The sequence below is a fragment of the Daktulosphaira vitifoliae genome, unplaced genomic scaffold (assembly GCF_025091365.1).
Source record: "Daktulosphaira vitifoliae isolate Bord-2020 unplaced genomic scaffold, ASM2509136v1 Scaffold_4, whole genome shotgun sequence".
Classification (NCBI taxonomy): domain Eukaryota; kingdom Metazoa; phylum Arthropoda; class Insecta; order Hemiptera; family Phylloxeridae; genus Daktulosphaira; species Daktulosphaira vitifoliae.
The window spans coordinates 1,205,284-1,221,977 of NW_026099575.1; the positions used below are offsets into that span (position 1 = coordinate 1,205,284).

The 16,694-nt window shown below is 26.4% G+C and overlaps 1 protein-coding gene across 3 annotated transcripts in view; it reads right to left on the reverse strand.

Annotated features, from left to right (window-relative positions):
• Positions 1 to 13,107, reverse strand: part of LOC126904029 (poly(rC)-binding protein 3) — a 33,473-nt gene extending 20,366 nt beyond the window's left edge. For all 3 annotated transcript variants that reach the window (XM_050682664.1, XM_050682665.1, XM_050682663.1), the window contains exons 1-2: positions 12,488 to 13,107; positions 4,277 to 4,435 (exon numbers count right to left, since the gene is read on the reverse strand). The gene's annotated coding sequence lies outside the window, so the exon portion shown is untranslated. The remainder of the gene's footprint in view (positions 1 to 4,276; positions 4,436 to 12,487) is intronic.
• Positions 13,108 to 16,694: the final 3,587 nt, after the last annotated feature.

Genomic DNA, 16,694 nt, shown 5'->3' on the forward strand with positions numbered 1-16,694 from the left:
TTAATGCAAGTAGTTCATTTGTTTTGTAAAAGTAGTTTCAAGTACTACTAAACAAGTTGAGAGAGAAGGAGGTTTTGCTATGTACTTGACAGTTTGTGCACGTTTTTTTTTTTAGTGTGCATAGTGGCTGTAACCACTATATCTAACTCTAACAGCTCTAGAAATAGCTTAAAAAAAAAAATAAAACTTTTTTGTTTTCACTTGGAGTCTTTATTTTTTGGTTTTACTCGCAAAACATGAACTACAAACCAAGCTGTATACCATTCTTCTTCTGTCCATTACAAACATTGTTGAGTAAAATTTTTTGACTACACATAATTGTATCCAATGATGAAGCGAATCCCAAGTTATACTGTTGAAAACGTACTCTTTTTACTTAAACGGAATTTTAAACTAGTTGCTAAATAATGATAAAAATGGTAATTTCTCACTTAATCGTCGACCTTCAAGTCAAGCTAAAAATTGTAATATTAATGTAGTAAGCATAGTAATTACTATGTTTATTACACTTTGCACAAGTAAATAGAGTTTTTAGGTATCAAAACGAACGAGGTAGCGATATAATTATAAATACTTTTATGGATTTTGAATTCCTATGCACATAGCTATAAACTGAAACAAAAATCATGAGTCTATAAATATTTGACCCTAATTTCCAAGGATAGAAAGTTGTTCGATTTTCTATATTTTTCCATAAAACCTTTGTTAGGGACTAGTTTAATACTTGAGGATAAATGTTTTTACACCTTTTAAGTGAGATAAATATTATATCTTAGTTTCTTATTTTTGTACATATATATTGTCCAATGATATGATATACTTCTTCAGCCGCCTTTATCAACCCAGAGGCTGCGACAGATCATTCATACAATAGGTCTAGTGTTGATTATCAAATGTTCAGTATCTAATAAAGTTTAAATTTAAACATTCAAATGTATAACAAATAGTGCTATAGTAATTTGATTATTATGGAACAGGTAAATAAAAATTCATTAAATAATCGAGTGAATCGAGTTTTGGTCTACAACAGTGTAATTTTATTAGACATACAAGTAATAATTACAACTGATATAGAATTGTCAATTATAAAAACAAAAGTTTTAACAATAATAGTTAAAATATATTTTTATTAAATTTTAAAATGTAATCACAATTACTAAAATTTTAACTTAAAAATGCTATTGCTCCATTTATTTATTTACGAAATTTAGTATTTTTATTTATACAAGAAAATTAATTTAAATATTATAGATGGAAATCAATTTCGGAATTATTTATTTATTAATGTTATATGATGTCCATCTAAATAGTCACTGACTACTTGATATGAAAAAAAAGCAGTTTTAAAAATTATAAAAAACCAAGTATATTATCTCAGTTTCCAGAGTTCATTGTTGGGAAAATCGATATTAACGTTTGTTCTCAAAAATGTTGACGGTATAATTCATCGTTATACAAGGTGATTCTTTTAATGCTAGAAAATAGATTTCTCTTTAAATAATAATTACATAAAGATAACTATATTTAGTATTTTTTAATTTAATATATTTCTTGATTTATCAGTTATTACTTACTCGTTTAATTCATTCTTTATACTTTATAATGGTGTCAATTTTTTTAAAACTATTTTTCATATTTAACTAGCTTATGAAATAAAAAGTAATCTAATTGATAAAATGATTGGTCCATAATAATTTTCGATCCATTATCTTAGAAGATATTATTTCAAAGTATAGATTGGAGAATGTTGCGAGTAATGTAATATTTATCATTAAACATCTCTCCTTCGCCTTAAGTATAAATATGTTAATAAATTTTAAAGTACTGGTCCGATATTTGATATCGACCAATAATTTTCTATTTCGCAAGCTAGTTAATATGCATGTTGCAATTTAAAAAAAATAAAGTTGACATTCCTTTAAGTTATAAAAGATGATTCTAAAAATGAATTATTAGTTGAGAACTTAGAAAATATACGCAACTAAATGAAATCAAAATTTTTGTTTAAATATTGTATTTATTATGCGAGTAATTGAGTGGTTTATGATAAACCGATTATTCTATATATCAATAGCATTCTCAGAGTTTTGTCTTAGAGAGGNCGATTATTCTACATATCAATAGCATTCTCAGAGTTTTGTCTTAGAGAGGTATATCCATAAGATATATTACAAATCTCATCGAAATATATTTCCATCATATAATGTAAGACTGTGTAATAAGGAGAGGTATTAAATTGTTGACACTGTTTAAAATACCAAAAATTTAAAAAAATTAGATTGGTCTTATGGGGCATTTTAAACGTTTTAAAATGTTTACCCCTTTTTATATAACCTCCATTTCATTAAGTAAACTTGGGTACAAAACTGAATAGATATAACTAAAGTTTGGTCACATTAATATAGACGCATTAAGAATATATTCTCTTGACAGTATTAATAAATAATTAATTGTAAAATAGAAAATCTTATGTCAAAATATATGATGGTATATTTAATGCATATACTTGTTAATGATCTTATACTGTGATAATACTATTGATTTGAAATTATTCTTAATTTTTCATCTTTCAGTATACTCTGTAGTGTCAATTTTTTAACATAATTTTACTAAATTTTTTAGTATTTTACTTTAATAAAAACTAGTATTTTTAATTATAAAAAACAACTAATTAATGTACATCCAATACAATAGTATTGGCCTTATTGTGTTTAAATAATAGTATGTAAACAGTTTTATAAGACTATGCCGGGTAGTCATACAGACAAGCATCAAAGTCGAGGGAAAAATTAAAAAAATGGAAATTATAGATAGGTTTCATCTGCCAGTGGCTTTATAATTGTGTACCATAAATGCTTTTACTAAAGAGGGCATCTACCATTTTTAGCATGTTAAAATTATGAATTATATTAAAAAATGCGTTTTATATTTGTATTATAAATATAAACATTTGCGCTGTTAAAGAAATTATTTATGTTTTTCTACATTTTAATTAGTGGCTAATTGATCCATATATTATTGAAACATTATCAGTCTCGCATGATTTATGTATTATTATTATGTAGGCCAAAGTTTCATTGTTGCTGCTAGACACCAGAGGTTATAAAATCTGTAGGATCGATGGCAAACCACCTCACGTGTTACGCTCAACTATCGATAGTGAATAGGTCCACGGTAGCGAACGATGTATCCCGGGCGTCAAGCCGTCTACGTCATCCAAGTGTTACTCCGTTGCCATTGGCGACCGCGGCACAGATGCAGGAAGGCAAGACGGTGAGGTGGTGAGGATGCAGAAAGTCCCGTCGCGCGCTGGTCTCATTGATTCATCCCACGTACAGCTTCCTTGCCCGCCAATACCTACACTACTCAGAACCATAGTATTGGGCCCTATTAGCAATGTGGCGCACAGGAACGGCTCTCGGGCTTTTCGTTTTGCACCTACGGCTAACTCCATGTCGTCCTTCCGTAAATACTGTCGTCCTAGCAACGGTCGACGTGTAGCCGAACGATGGCGACGATATCGCGCTAGCCTTGTAGGCGCCCGCGCTCACTGGCGACGCTGTGGCTGCGCTCGCTCTCGTATTTCCCAAGAATTAACCAAAATATTATGCGTAGGTGGTGGTAGATCGTCTGAGGTCCGAACAAACATGTGACCCTTTTGCGTTCTTTCGCAAGTTCACCAAACACAAACGTTTATCAAGCAACAATGAAATCCCTGGCGCGTTATATTACGTGTGACTTTGCAAACAAAATCATTTATGAATTTAATAAACAAGTTTAACACTCAATAAGAGTAGATAATTTTAATTTACTAATAAGTATTAATATTATATTATAAAAAAAATCGAAACTACTGAATAACGTAAATTGTGAACAGTTGAATTTGAACTTTGAAATAATATTAATCGACGGATTAAAAAAATCAATTACGATACTAATGATTACTGTAGACGTTTTATAATTCACTATTATAATAGTACTAATAGAATTATTAATCCATAAAATTAAAAAATAAATAATCGATAAATATCTACAAGATTAAGACAGTGAAAATACAAAAATCTGTATTAAAAATTTGAAATTGCAGCAATTTTAGCGAGATAATTTTTGATATGTTTTATACAAAAGTAAAAAACACAATCACTAGCTTACCCTGATTTTTTTAAGATTTAAAACTCAATAGTATCAATAAATATAATTTTGCTATAATCATAATCGGACATAGACTGTTTAACAACTCAATCACGTCTGAGCGACGGCATACGATGATTGTTACCTTAGTTAAAACTTTGCTTTGTTGTCTGTCGATTCAAGTCCATTAAATTTCCACAGATGTAATGATCAAAAAGTCTTTACTTCTTCCTTATTATATTCTCTTTTACTGGCTTGAAGTGATTTAACTACAATTTCAAAACAACCTTGTTCGTTTATATACCTGAAAACAATGATTTCTCAATATTATGTATGTTACAAAAAAAATAATTATTATTTACAGGTCATATGTCAACCTGTTATGTCAATTTCTATCTAAATCGCTAAATATATTTATTTAAATATTTTTCAATTGGAAGTACCATATACTTATACTACTGTGTAACGTCCTTTCAATGGAATCATTTTTCTGATTAGAGAAAGTTTTCCTTTAATAGAGGTTAATTTGAATTTGTAGAAAAACAGAACCATATTTTTCCGTTTAAAATAGGTTTCCGTCTAATAGAGAGTCCATTGAAAAGTGGTTTCACTATATATGAAATATAAATAGTAAAATATAAAAAAAACACTAAAAAAAATCGTTATTTTATTTTAATAACACTTTTAATTATTAAAAATGTATATAATTAATACTTTATTATTAGTATTAATAATATAATAATTGTAATTAGACATTCCTGTTTATATGATTTTTTTTTTGGGTTGGTGAAGATATTAACATTCTCAAATTTTGAGATAGTAACAATTTCAAGGCAAGTACTAATAGCTATTCATAATACTCGGATTATAAAGTTGAAACTTGAGATAAGATACCCATAATTACCCCGATAAACGATAAAAATAGTGACAAAGTAATTAATATTATAACATTTATTTATTTTTCAAAAATAAATAAATTAATTTTTTAAGTTTCTTACAAAAACATTTTTCTCCTTCTTGAATTTCATATTTTTTAATTCCTAGGCTACATTTATTAAATATTTTTAGTATACACATACAGAGCGTTTAATAAGTAAGAAAAAAATTTACCATCATCTCCAATGTTCATAATAATTAATCTCTTTCCGTATTACATAAACATCCTATTTCTCTATATCTATCAATGAAAGAGCTATTGTCAGAGATTTCAATAAAGTATTTTTTTAGGTAGCATTAAGTCTAAAGTTTATCTAGAAATTATTTTTAAAGGTAATATCTGTTCAAAACTATTTTTTTTCTTCTTATTAAAAAAAAAACAATCTGTACATGAAAATTTACAATAAGTTTTTTTGTTGACTTATTCAATTACATAACATTAATAGCGTTAAAAGAAGTCACCCATTGGTAACACCTCGATTAGATTTAGTTGAAGCTGTATACAAGTTATGGTTTCATTGTTGTCGTTAATTTGTTAAGTCAATTGGTCTCGTTCCATTTACGTTTGAGTCTTCGTGGTGGGTTGTCAGGTATTGAAGTTGTGTACTAGATCAAGCTGATTAATTTATCGTTGATCACTAATATCTTATAAACACATTTTTTTATATTATCAGTCATTATACAAACTAGTTAATTATGTATGTTAAATAAATCATTCACTATATATTATTCTAAAAAAATCTAGCTAAGAAATTACTCGTTAAGAAAAGGTATTATCACATGTTAAAAAAACAAATATTTCGTTGATTAAGATTAAACACTAGTGTACCTAAGGCTTAAGTAATTAATTAAGTTGTTTTAAATAAGTGAATTTTCCTGTAAAATTAATGCTAACTTAACGAAGCAAAAAAAAAAATTGTTTGTTAACTTTCAACTTAATAGTTTTGAAATTATCTTAATAAATGAGTTTAAAAAAAATGTGTTAACTTTTCCAGCCTTTTTTGTACTCAGCTGCATTATATAGTGTGTTCAGTAATTAAGGAAACGGTCTTATATTATCGTAATTGTTTGTAACAGCTGACCTGTTTCCTTACTTACTGATCATACTGTATAAATGTACAAGGTAATAAACGCTTTTCTGGAAAAATTACTAGCGTGCTCCGATTTTCAAATTTTTTTTTTCAACGAATGTATTTGGTTATGAAACTTTGAGAAAATTATTGGTAAAGGTCGGATCATTTTTGCCGATCATTTTATACTTTACCAGTTTTCGAATTGTACATAGAAAGGAAATATTATAAACAATTTTAGGTTAGTATAAGAATTTATAAATTTTCATTAAAACATTATTAATAAATTCATATCACTTAATAAAATAATAAAACCAAAATAATGAATTTAAATAATAATTTAATTTAAACAAAATAGTTAAACCCATGAAAAACAAGGAGAAGATAAACCCAGATACTGAAGCTTTATCATGGATAAATATAAATCTCTATGAATTGAATTATATGCAATTTAAAATTACATATAAAATATTAACTGAATACTAAATAAATAATTTACTGTATTAATGGAACAAAATCAAAATTAATTAGTAGCATGACAGACCCAACTATGTCAGGGTTTAATGGGCATATCATCGCCGTCAATGGGTATACTCTGCATTTATATAAAGAGAAAATTCAAGGAGATGTTCACTATGTCCATCCTGATCGCACCCGAAAATCTTTGGGTACGGTTAGGTTGAGTTTTATGAGCATAGAGGTTGGAACTATCTGTAAGATTAGGTTTATTATATTGACGAACAAGAGTTCAATGTATTAACGAAAAGATGTATTGATAAATTAATTCAGTATATTGGATCAACAGTTTCTGTTAATTAATATTTCATGTTATGTTTTGTTAACTCCAACAAAATTATTGACATTGAAAATTTTGAGTTCATTGTTTCAATTAGCAGATTTAGTGATCTAAAATGGCTAATTGTTGAATTAAAGAATTAAACAGTTTTTTTTTTAATATCTAAGTTTTAGCTTTATACATAGTGTTCAAAAAGTATGGAAACAGACCAGTAAGGAATTGTTACAAACAATGAGAATAATAAAAAAACATTTTCTTACTTATTGAACACCTATATATTACAATAAATTAAAGTTCAAGTAGTGTACTGCAAGTTAAAAAAAATTGTTACCACAACTTGTCTTCAATACAGGAATTGGATCCAAAATAAAATATGAGTTCGGGTTGAAATTAAAGTGTTCAAAAATAATTAAATAAGATTCTGTTAAGATTCTATTTTTTAATTTTGTTAAGGGTTCCAAAACTGATGTTAACCAAGTTTAAACATTTTTCGATTATTAGCAGTATTTTTTGTAAAAATAAAATTTATATTATTATTTCATAAATACACAGAAAAAACACATAATTTATCATTGGGGTTATGAAAATTCAAATTATTATATTAGGTAAAAATAGGGAGGAGACGGCTAATTTAAATTAAAACGTTTTACATTTAAATTTGTTTATTGTTTTACATATTTTTTTTTAACGTTTTTTTTTAAGAATAAACATTTTTTATTTTATTTTATATGTTTAATGATGTTTCAGAATAAATCGCATCGAAATTTTTAGGTTTTTCGTTTTACAGTTATATGATTCTTTGTTGTTTTTAAACATAATAATTTTAAAGTTGTAGAAACGTTTTTAAGTAGTGAGGAAACTTATAATTTTAGAAACAAAATTGAAGTACATCAAGATTCAGTTCTCATTAAATGAGGTACTTTAGATATTTACTATTCCACAGTTTTATAATACTATTAAGGCGGGTAATCAATGGATAAGGAGTTCGGCGATAAACAGAAAAACAGGACAGGTATTGAATCTTGTAATTCATTTGCTAAAGAATTCTGACTGAGCCCTAAGTGTTTCCTCAAAATAAATAATCATTTAATGCATGATTAAAATTATGATAAAATTGAGAATGTTAGGTCATAATGTAAATCACTAAAAAGTACGATAAATAAATGAATATATTGAAACTAGTTCATCAATTACATCAAAATTTTTCTTCTAATTTAAGTAAATTAACCAAATAGTTGGTAGAAAGGAGGAAAAGATAGTATACTTTTTATTGAAATTATGAAAAATGAGAAAAATGTTCCGATTTTATACAAATAAATGAAGCTGAATTAATTAAGAATATTAATATAAGTTTGACTGTACGTCATAAATAAACTATCACTAATTAATTTTTTTTGTAAATAATTGAGTTAATTAAAAATTTAAAAAAAATACGACTAATGAAGTTTACCTCTGAGATACAGCTATAAGTGATAAAAATAAAGTATTAAACAGAGTAACTGTACGTAAAAATATTGAAGTCATATATTTCAAAATACCTTTTTTCAAGATATGTACTTTTTAGACTCATTGTGTAATAGAACCCAATCTAACCAATATACATTTAATTGTATTGATTCTAAATTGTTCTTTTATTGTTGGGAGCACCCTCTTTCCAGTTGGTCCAGTGAAACTGTTTCAAATGTCATTTAATATTTATGACCTTCATTAAATATTTAAATAATCTAGTATATGATTCATAAATTTACTGTTAATTATAACCTTTTATAAAACGAAACAACAACCGAATTAGATATTACTTTGAAAGGCAAAAATTTTAATTTAAAACTAATTTTATCATATATTAGGGTATACACGATGTGTTATAAGTATAATGATATTCGCTATACTCCACCTGCGAAATTTAAAAATACACCATTGATTTGTATTAAGTAAAATTAAAACTATATTAAAAATATTATTAATTTAAAAAACTAAAAAATATTAAAAATATTAAACTCAGTATGTGTTTAGCGTTGATAATGGTAACATTGTTTCCGAAATACGTATCCGCGACTTTTCATTAATTTTTTTGTGGCTTTGAGTTTAATATTTTTAATATTTTTTAGTTTTTTAAATTAATAATATTTTTAATATAGTTTTAATTTTACTTAATTAATTAGCCACAAGTGATCAATTTTTATTATATTGATTTGTATGTTAACCAAACGAAAATTATATTTTAAGAAATAATGGATACCAATTTGTTGTTTAATTCAGGTTAAATTTTTATTGCAATCGATTAAAATAAAACAACTTAACTTTGTCATAATAAAATAAAAATTTCATAAATTAGATTTATTATAATTTATTGAATTTTTATGTACTAAAAAGTAAAATATTAAATACTAAATGATTTAATCCAAAATTTATTAACATAATAAAAATATCACCCATGCCATTTTTAAATGTGTTGGATTACAATATATTAGAATAATACCGATACAGTTTTAGATGAATAGGCAGTTTTTATTTTTGTCCTTAGACTTAAAAAATTCCAACAGATCTTAAAGACAAACTGTACCTTTGCCAAAAATTACTGATAGGACATTCGATTTTTAATTATTCGAGACGTTCTTTATAGGCAATCTATTTTAGTGCTACAGTTGGTGAAAAAATTGCCAATGGAATCATTTGACTGTTAATTGTAATCGCATCATAGCCTCGTACACACATTAATGCAACAGAACCATTATAATTACATAAATAAACACATAATATATTATTATACTGTATTAATAGTATTGTTATCAATATATTTTTATCGGAAAACTATACTGTAAAATAAGGGCGAATTGCTAGAATTGTTGAGATATATTCTACTTTAACATAATTTAGTTTTGAAGTTAGGGAAATCTAATGACTTCGACTAAATCGTCGTCATCTCTAGATTTTACAAAATTTCAATTTAAAAACCAGTATAATTAATCGATTTTTTATATATTTTGTATGTTTCAATCAACCTTTTCATGAGGTCATTTACAACATTTCTATCAAAACCATACTAAAAGTAATTCAACCACATATTATTTGATTTTAAACTAATATATTATTTTTTAAATTCATATCTAGCATGTATAAATATGATAGGTGATTAATAACTTACATAATTCTAAATAACTTATGTTTATTTTTTGGGACTTGTTACTACGAGAATCCTGTACATGATTTATGGGCATTTAAATAATTGAATAAAATTAGTTATAAATAAAAAAATCAAATCTTTTTGAAAAATTTACATTATAAGGTGTTTTGCTACGTTAGCTAAAAAAATAAACAGAGTACTGAAATTGCTCCAAAACTGAAAATTTTGCACCTATCTATGTATAAAATATTTTTTACAATTAACAATTAAAAATCATTTTATTTTATTTTATTTTTATATAAATAAATAATATTTTTAGTTTTAGTGCTAAATTGAAATATCTATTATCGCATGATAAGATTTTCAATTGAAGTAGGATTTGGGTGCGTAGAATTTATTTATAACCAATCACTAATAAAGATATATAACTTCTTGGGAAATGTTTCGATCACTACGAATTTTTGTCCTATAAAATCGATATTTTGTCAGAAATTCAATGGTACCTTCATTCTTGTTACAGCACCAATATATAACTTTTGACAGTAAAATGAAACATAGTTTTCTTGAGATTCTCCTTTGTTCACCTTTTTGTTGATAAATGATAATGATAATGTTGAATATGGGTATATAAAATAAAAATATTGACGAATTTTTTATATCAATAATTACACAAATTTTTAAAAATATAATTGACGTAAGTGAATTAGTACAATGTATATCATATAAGGATAGGTATATTATTTACTCGATTTAGTCAACCATTTGGCCAATTTATCAAAAAACAAATTTGATGTCTTTGGATTATGTTAAAAATAACGACATTATATTAGACCAATAATAATGACTAAATACTGTAGTAATAACTAAAGAGAAGAGGCCATCAGATAATTCCTTGCTTATTTTATTATTTAAATTATTTATTTATAATAAATGATTATAGTATAATAATTATTATTAACTTATTTGATTAAAATCAAATAGTAAAGACAGTATTTTTCCTTTTGAAAGTCGCGAGAATAAGCTTTTCTATGAATATATTATTTTTAAGTCTACTTAAATTACACCAAATACTAAATAAATGTGTAATAATAATTGTAATATCTTTAAATACCATTTAACACATTTTCATACGTTAATATAAAACTCAATCTTAGAAGCTATAACGATTTAAGTTAATAAAAAGTAAAGAATCATTCATAATAAAAAATATATATCTTAGAAGGAAATTTGATTTGGAATAAAATTTCGTATGAAATTAAGCCCCAAAAGCCGTATTAATCTCATAACTATCTACTTATAAGCAATAATATGGAGGGATATAAAAATTAAATTTTCTTATGTATACCAATTAGTAAATCAAAATATTGTGGTAAATGTAGTTATGTAATAGTTAACTAACTTAGTAGAATATGAAAAAAATCTCTTTAAATGTTGAAAAGCCCTTTTATTAATTAAAAATTATCATTCAATTAAGATTTAATAGATTATTGTATAATATAAAAAATATAGTTATAATTTTCGATTTATTATTTCAATTGTACTAAAATTTAAAACAAAAAATTTAACTCTATTGTAAAATATACTTGAAAAAATCTATTTTATTTTATAAAAATTGAACCAAAGGTGTCATATTAAGCGCAAAAAGTTAAAGGGAGCCATTGACCTAAGTAAAACTGACGTAATTACGAGGGGATATGATAATATTCCTCGTGGTGAAAATAATTACATATTTTGACATATCTTAGGCATAACGACTTTTTGTAAAAAAAGTCGTTTCAATTTACTTAATTCAAATTTGTAAATGCATACAAATTTTTTTGCTCCCGTCTAGTAAAATTTTATGTATATTTTGTAAGAAACAGTATTTACCAATTAATTTGAACATAATTTTAAATAGTTTATTGTTTTTAATCAATTACCTCAAAATTTCCGTAATTTTGCAAATATAAAATGAAACCTAAATATAATGTTTTTCCAGAAATATAACATAATTATACATAACTACTTAATATTCCAGGAGTTTTTGTTTTATGCAAATATTTATGTTAATTAATTTATTGAATATTTATTTTTTCAGTATTCCACTAATAAGTTATGAGCCATGATAATATTTGGCCGGGGCAATAAACATAAAATGTATTTTCAGTTAATATCTTCGGTTAAATATACCATCTAATACAATTTATATTTATTTATGTTTACATTAAAAAAAAATCAACTTTTTTATTGGACATTTCGATATAGAAAATTTATGACAAGTACACTTTTTTAAAAATTATCATTAAAAATCTCATTTAAAAAAAAGCGGACTTATAATAACTATAGAGTATAGATGTACTAAGCTATGTAAGTTTTGTGTTGACCATTTAAATTAATTTTAATAATATTCATAAATTTTAAAATTGAAACAGCTGATGATGTACTACTGACCTTTGATTGACTTTCAATAGAATAGATACTATGATCTACAGGTATATCTGGTAATGAGGACCAGAAGCGAGGTAAGGTGCGTTTCTTAACGGTACTAGAAGTGATTGTGTTGTTGAATATTTCTGCTGCAATTTCGTCTCTAATAACAACGGTAGCCGTTATAATTGCGGACTGCAGTTATTGCTCTTCTGGAAAGGTAAAGGCGATAGCGACTTCGGCAGTAGCGGATGTGTTCTTAGGTATAAGCGAAAGAAGTCGTTGACAAGGAGCCAACCATATACAACTGGCAGATAAACCTATTATAACGCGATACTGGTAAGTAATACGCGTTGGTTGAAGGACGCTAACCGCTTGCCTGAGGATTCCAGGAAATGTATCCGAAAAAATAAGTCGTTAACGATTGGTTTAAGTTAGATGCACCGATTAAATATGTACAAACTTTCAGATAAACTTAAAATTATGTTGCCGATATGATGTAAACCGGAATTCGGTCGATTTATAATGCAGGAGGGACGGTTAGGTCAGCGGCGAAACAGAAAGTGAGGTGATTGCGGAGAAGGTGATGGACGCGCTCTTAGATGCGTGTGTTGTGACGATGATGGTGGCCGGGCACTATCTGTGTTGATGGGGCGGTACGCGCGCGCTTTTGCCCAGCCCTACATCAGTGCGTAGACAGTGGCGCAGCTTGTGGTTACTATAAACAACCATAGTCAAAGGGATTAAATATGTATTATATTTTTTCTTTAAGGTCTTTCATGCCAAATTACCTAAACCGTTAGTTTTAAAAGGTTTTAAAATTTGCTGAAAATACAATATTTTCTTTTAATAATTCATTAACTCCAAAATTTAAAAAAAAAATTTTAATTCTCCTTTTTTAGTGAATTATAAGTAGTATAAGTATATATCGATATATTCCTATTTTGCATCTTTAAATATCAACGAAAAAAATAATATGAACTTTAAACATAGAGAGTACTTTTTTTAAAAAAATAATTGTAATTTACAAGAATATAAAATTACACTTTTGGCTTAAGTCGATTTTATAAAGAGGATACTACTTCAAAAGTGGCAAAACATACACATGTTATAGGTTAATTATTTAAAATATACTGCACTGGTAAAAATGTAAACAATCTTTTTTTGAAAACAAAAATGAAAAATACATACAAACATTTAAAATAATACATATTATATTATACTATATAACTATCTAAAAATTTTTTTTTAATTTCTACGATCATAATATTTAGACGAATTTTACATGGAATTTTGACGTTGATTATAAACCTGACTTTAGATTCCATCACATCTAGTTTTTAAGATAACCACAAATTAGAAGTTCAAAATAAATGAACGATAAAATTAATAGAAAAAATTATGCATTGATGATATAGTTAATAGATATAGTTAAAGTGAAGAGAAGTGTCTGGTGTGTTATGCGATAAAAGAATTCCAATGAAATGTAAATTTTATAAGACTGTAGTGTTTTGAGTTTGAAAAAAATTTTTTAATCATTTAATTTTTATCTCATTTAAATTCAATAGTTTTAATAAATATCACGGATCCCATCACTGTAATCTCCCCCCTATTTGACGAAATTTCTTATTCATATTGAAGTCTTTTTACTATGTGATTTTTTTTATGGCTCTCGTTTATTTTCTTAGTTCTCATTTGACTAACTTTTTTTAACGGTACTTAAATGATCACAAATAATACACTCAATTGAGTAGATTTTTTTAACAACATTTTGAATGGCTTTTTTTTATTTAAAGTAAATCATTCAAATTAATTATGTTCTGAATATTTCAATTGTAAAATATTTTTAATCACCAAAAATTACTTAGAAATGATTATTATGATTTCTATTTAAGTAATCTATTATAATAAAAATACAAAAAAATATTGAGCTTTTCTGATAAATTTACAATTTCCTGACTGCATATTAATCTTAACAATACAATTTTTTTATTCTCATAAAATTTTCTTTTTAATAATGTAAATTTCAAACATGAAGTTGAGTTTAAAGTTATGGTAATAAATTCAACTTTTTTTTATTATAAACTTTCAAAAAATCAACTTTAAAATACCAAAAAATAGGTAAAAATAATATTTTGTACTGATTATTTTTAAAATATTAAAAATAAAAATGTATGTCACTTTTTTTAAAAATTGGACCATTTTCTTTTATACAGAATGAGTTTAAAACTTGAAACATACTTATAAAAAGTAGAACTTTTTCAACTTAACTTTTGAAAATGTTCCGGAAATATTGCGTCCAATTAAAGTTTACAATAAATACTTGATGAGTGTATATATTTGAAATAGACAAATATTTTTTATTATTTCATACTACTTAAATTGATTTACGTAAATCCAACTTTCCGAGTTGACGTAAAAATTTGATACAATAATTATAGTAAAAGATGCTGTATAATAATTTAACTCCTTATATGAGGTGATACTAGAGTGTAAGGAAAGTACCTCTAAGCGGTCCACCTAGGCAACGATTCAGTGATCCTCTAACTAATCGGCTAATCTTTCCACCACGGAGCTCGGGTCTTACACCCAAAGAAAAACCTCAATCAATTTTGATAAAGAAATTTTATCAAGGGTTTATGATAATGTTTTATAAATACGAACAAAATAATTATTCTTATGAATAATTATTGTTCAAGATAAGAAAAAAAATCATCATATTGATAAATATATCATAGATTCATTAGTAATGATATATTTATCAAATTGAACAATGAATTTATTATATAGATCGAGGTTTTTCTCTGGGTGTATATACCAAACGTGATAAATACCAATACAAAGTCAACTACCAAAAGGCCCTTTTCAGTGCTAGCCCTGACGATAACCTCGATAAATATCGATGGTTTGACTAGTGACAAGGAAATAATCCTAACAAAAATATGTAAGGAATCCTATGTGATATTATATTTATGAATGTGTTGAAACTTTCATGGATTGTCATATTATTTGAAAAGCTTGAGAATTTATCCATGTTTGCAGTTGATTGCTCACGTTTCGGACTCATTGCAGAGTCCATCTTCGGAGCGACAGTTACTGTTCGGTGGCTGAAACTATACTGGCGGCTAGTCTTGTTATCAGTCTATTTTTATACGTTGGTTGTTTATCATATCAGTTGTTTACCGTATCGGTTGTTTATCATACCTGTTTATGACTCATGTTGTTTACGGTATCTTGTTTTTGCTGATATTTTTGTTGACAACTATGTTTTTGGTTATTGTTGTTGTTTTTGACATTCTTGGCATTTTGGTCTTCCTTTTCTGCACCGACAGTTTATAATGACGACGAAGAAAACAAAGAAGATGAAAAGAAAGGAACTTTAATACTACTGTACATACAGGGAATCACTGACTGCATTTCAAGAATCGCACAAAAACTTAAACTAAGAACTGTTTTTAAACCGAACACAGTCGCAGGATCACTACTGCGGAACCCGAAAGATAAGCTATCAGAAATGCAAACACCCGGAGTATATGAAATACTGTGCTCTTGTGGTAAATCCTACATTAGACAAACAGGAAGAGCTTTTGCAACAAGAATAAAAGAACACGAAAAAGACGTGGATTACCAAAGGATAGAAAAATTCGCCGTAGCCGAACACGCTAAAAATACAGGACATGACACCCAATTCGATAAAGTAAAAATACTAAACAAAGAAACTCATATTGGCAAATGAATATACAAAGAGGCAATAGAAATCGAAAAATGTCCAGAGAATTTCAACAGAGAAGACGGATGGAAAATAAGCAAAACTTGGTTACTCATCACACACCAGACAAAAAAAAAAAACCAGCACAGGGGGGTCGCGGCACAGTGGTGACGTGGTATATATGAATCAAGTATAATGATATCTGACAGTGATTAAAATCACTATCAAAAAAAAAACGCTTCGATGCAAATATTTAGATACTGTTTAATTTTAAAAAATTGGTGGACTATTCCAAAAGCCACATTATCTGCTAGTTCATTATTAATATCCTAATTAAGATAAAGTATGTAGAATGAAAAAGGGATTATTAAAAAATATTATTTCTCATAAAAAAATAATGTTGATCCATACACTTTTCAATATGTCATAGCATTATAAAGTTAAAAATGTAAAAAATAAAATCGAGAATTTTCACACAATAATAGCATTCGGTAGCCATTTTCACCGTGAAGATAAAATAAA